The sequence below is a fragment of the Coffea arabica genome, chromosome 11c (genome assembly GCF_036785885.1).
Source record: "Coffea arabica cultivar ET-39 chromosome 11c, Coffea Arabica ET-39 HiFi, whole genome shotgun sequence".
NCBI lineage: Eukaryota > Viridiplantae > Streptophyta > Magnoliopsida > Gentianales > Rubiaceae > Coffea > Coffea arabica.
The window spans coordinates 1,543,398-1,548,057 of NC_092330.1; the positions used below are offsets into that span (position 1 = coordinate 1,543,398).

Sequence of the window (4,660 nt, forward strand, 5' to 3'; positions counted from 1 at the left end):
GTTTTTATTAGTAATAAAAGAAAAGGTACAAGTAGGTGAGACATATTGCTTTACCTCAGTAATTGGTATAGTAACAGCTATTAGTTATATGCCACTAGCAAGTCTAAATTGGTCTTTGATAAATAAAGGTAAATCCATTGAAGTAATTTTAGAACTTATCTAGGAAAAAAAAAGTAAATCTAGACAATGTAACAATAACTAAGTTAAACTTAGAAAGTCATGTCTGAAAATGATTTACCCTAATCTATTATGAGTATATTTGAATGAGATTCTAATTGAAGGATCTTTATTGAATTTGTGAAGTAAATAAAGCTAAAAATAAGAACCAATTTGTATTATTATTTAAATTTTACAATTTATAAATGTAAAACTTAAAAAAAATAATGCTTTGGCCAATATCATACAAATTACGTAAGAGTTGTGATGATTTGAATTTTTTTTTGACAACTTTATTTTGTGACTTAAGCAATCGTGAGAGCATGACATTGAGTTGCTGACTGCCATAGGTGTTAACTGTTGCCAAAACTCACACGGATCATACATGTTGACATAAAGGAGTTTCACCTCTTATTTCACAACAAAAATTTGCGTTTCTTGGATGTTGCGGCCGCCGCCATATTTGATTTTGTGATTGAACAAAATTGCAAAACATGCCAAAAGCCCCCTATACAAATTACAATGTCAAAATTGGAATAACTAAAATGTGAAGACTCACAATAAAATGTTGAAGGGTCAATTTACACAATAAACGACTACAAAGCAAAGAAGAGAGCGCAGAGCATTAGATGGTGAAGATTACTTGACTTTTTCGGCTAGAAAGGGCTTCAAAAACCCATTTATATCATAGGGATTGCCTTCATTTTTTTTTTTGGTAATAAAAGGGACTATATATTGAACAAACTTAAGTTATAGGTACAAAACGAGGGAAGCAAATTCCTTTAAGATCTGCATCTACAAGATTTCTCAAAGCATGAGGAATACTGTCATAGCATACAAAATTCAGGTCTTGTTGAGCACCCAGTTTCGCCAATCTGTCAACACACTGGTTTGCTTCTCGGTAAGCATGTCTAAGTGTGACTTTCGGCAGAGTAGAGATCAGGAACCTGCAATCAGAGATAATTGAAGCATACTCATGAGTTGAGGTATTTACAGATTTAAGCAAGTGTAGAGCGGTTTTAGCATCAACTTCTAATTCAACATTTTGCAAATTTAGAGAGGAAGCTAAGGATAGTCCATCCCTTATCCCCCACAACTTAGCAAAAATATTGATAGCGTGTCCTAGATTTCTGCTAAACCTAGCTACCCAGTGTCCTAGGTGATTTCTGATCAACTTAGCTACCCATTGCCTTCATTCTTGAAGCATCGATCCAATGAACAATCGATTCTGTTAGTAATGAGAAGAAATTTGTTTTGTTTTTTATGTGACAAAAGGCCATACACCGGCAGAAGTACGTCGCTTCCATGCAATCGCTCCAAATTTGAGGATATGGGATGCAATTCTGAAACTTTGACTAGCACAAATGAATAGTATTTTTCTGTTAGACTTGGCCTTCGTAAGATGCCGTTGCTGTATCCTTCACTTATGTCACTGCCTTCCACATTTAGTTGGGCAAATCCAAAACGATGATTACTAATTTTCAAAATCCAAATCCATGCCCACTGGCGACTAGCATTAAATATTCTGGATCAATGACTCAATTTTCAAAATATTTGGGTGAACTCGTGGGTTTGAGACATTACATTAGTATGAACTATAAATATAATACTAAGACCTCATTTGGGGTTGCAATACTTTTGGTAAAAAAATGTATTTTAGGTGCTAAAAGTATTTTTAATGCACTTGGTGAATATAATTCTATAAAAGTAGGAATAGAGTTTTTGATATTAAAAGCACTTTTATATTCAATTGTCACAATTAACAATCAAGGTTAATTAGAAGTATCATCTTCTCATGCCACAATCATTGCAGTTGAACTCTTTATTGATTCTAATCAATCTAAATTCACTTCATCTTCTACAATTATGCATTCGTCCATGAGTTCAAATGTGATTCAAGAAGAGGAAAATTCTCATAAAAAAATTGAACAAGAAGGCAGCCTGCATATAATGTTTTTTCTATTAAATGCATATATATATATATTTATATTGTATTTAATTTTTCATATTTGTTGCATGCAGTGATGATGGAAAGTTAATACATGCTGATACACAATTAGATTTAGACAAGAGTTAAAAAAAAAGAACAAAAGAAAATTTCTAAAAAATAGAATATTTTGAAATACTATCCACTGTATTTTCAATTAATTTTCAAACAGATTAGATAATGACATGTTGCTTATGTCAATGGTAGTGATATTTTTTAATAAAAATAAATGAGTTGTAAGATTGTATAAATAAAACATATTACTATATTAATAATGTTATAGTTTTTTGATAGTACAAGTAATGATAAAGATGTGCTTTGCTTTTTTTTTAAAATTATAAAAAAATAAGCATAATTTGACTATTTCCCATTCAATTAATGGATTTCGAATTAATATTCTAATATTGTAAAATGTAGCGGCAATTATATCCATAAATCAAATTTCAAACTTTTGTTTAGAAAATCTAATGCACAAGAATTTTAACAAACAACTTAAATGTGTAGGTTGGTCATATCAACAATGCTGTCATATTCCATAGTTAAAGATGCAGAGTAGCAATCAAGTCAAATTGAGTACGTTAAATAAACTAGAATAAGACAAAGAAAAAAACTCTTAGGGGTTCTAGAATAAATTAATGAATATACTATAATATGATATAAAATCATAAATATCTCCCCCTATATTGGCTTTTCTCAATCCATTACAAGAATAATTCAGTAATTTGAATCATTTAGTTTCAACACTAATGTGAATCATCTAGTATTAATGTAAGTATATATATGAGAGAAGTACAGAAACGAAACAATTGCTTTAACTATCTTAACTTTTTATTATTTGTGAAAATAAAAGTAGAACTATATCATTATACTAGGAGATACTATTTTTATTTAGGATAGTCAAAGCAGATATACATCCATAAAATACCAAAAAAAGGCTAAATCTAAGATGAAAGAAATAAAGGTAAAGTAAAAATATATTTCTGTTAATTGGAATAGGGAAAAAAGAAAGGTAAGTAATTTATCAAATTGTTGAATATAATCTACTAGATTTTGAATCTATAAAATGAAAATAGTGTAAAAATGTTTCAAACAATAGGATTATGAAAGGACTTTCATAATAAAGCAATGGTAATTATTTATTTATTAAAGTTCATGTATGAATATTTAGTTCACTTCAAAACTAACCCACTTTACAAGAATATAAATTATTTAAAAAAACTCAATTTACTTTTTGAAAATTCTAGCATATCGTGTCAAATCAAGTATAAAGCATCTCATTTAAAAGGGAAACTCAAATTCATTCTTTTAGAAAATAATGAGTTAGAGCAATTATTCTCATAGCTATTTTTTTCCAAGTTATTCTTCTTACAATGAGATAGAGCAAAATATAAAATGTTTAAAAAAAGAAACTAATATATTTGAACACTATTATTTTAAGATACAAATTTCTTATGCAGTAAGCGTGCATTATTAAAAATTTTCCTATTTAATGAAATAATTGATCACAAGTCAATATATTAAAAGTGATTAATATACTTTACATGATATATCATGTAGGATCCCTTTTATTACTATAATCGATATGAAAAAAAAACACACGAACCTAATTTTATTGGATGTCACTAATATTATGAAAGAGAAAGGTAGGGAAAATGGGGGAAAAAGGACTAGAAAGTAGGGTGAAATGGTTGAAAAAAGAGGATGATCGCCAATAGTGACAAAGAGTGATAGTGTTTAAAGCACTTTGCAAAAATTTTAAAAATGCCCCAAATCTATTAATAGAATTTTTATAAATATACATTGGAAAGTATTTAAAAATATACCCAAAACACCATTCCAACTAGACTATGGGACGGCGCGGCGGTTGACGACATTAGTGGTGGAAGAAAGCTGAGCAGCAGGGGGGATAGCATCCCCGGTAGGAGCATCAACGGAAGCAGAAGCACCGCGACCAGGTTGAGGTTGGAGGTGTCCCTGGGTTCCATATCCCTGCTGCTTGTAATCCTCCAAGTCCTTGTACTGTGTGTAGGGACTAGTATTCACTGGCAGCCCTTCCAACTTCCCTCCCTTCTCTTCCTTGTCTTTCCTCTCCATTTTGCCCTCCACCTCTATTATTATCACTTATATCTGCCCAAAAAAAAAACCTGTCTCTTTTCTCGAATTGTTCTGGGCTTCAGATTGATATAGCTGATCAGTCGGTAGATTGTTCTTTGATTGATTTTGTGAACTCCAGGAATTCGTATTATATGGTTTCTCCATTTCGGTCTGTTGTTGCCACGAGTCATTGACGTGTTAGCTGTTGAGGAAAGGGAGGCTAGCATCATGTTGAGCCGCCAATTCATTTGTGGCTTTGCTTCTTGGTCCCTGCATCTGCACTAATCCCGAGCATTTGGTTTGGACATTTATTTAAAATATTTATTAGTACTGATGCTTAATTTTTAGAACTTAATTTCTTAAAGCCTTTTTATTTAATAAGAGACCAAAATCTATTTTGTTGAAATCACAACAAAAGTAATG

The 4,660-nt window shown here is 31.0% G+C and overlaps 1 long non-coding RNA gene across 1 annotated transcript; it reads right to left on the reverse strand.

Moving 5' to 3' along the window:
- Window positions 1-804: 804 nt before the first annotated feature.
- LOC140016925 (uncharacterized) lies at window positions 805-4,359 on the reverse strand. Its single transcript, XR_011823217.1, has 2 exons — window positions 3,967-4,359; window positions 805-1,103 (listed from the first exon to the last, which is right to left on the reverse strand). It is a non-coding gene; the product is annotated as an uncharacterized lncRNA (long non-coding RNA).
- Window positions 4,360-4,660: the final 301 nt, after the last annotated feature.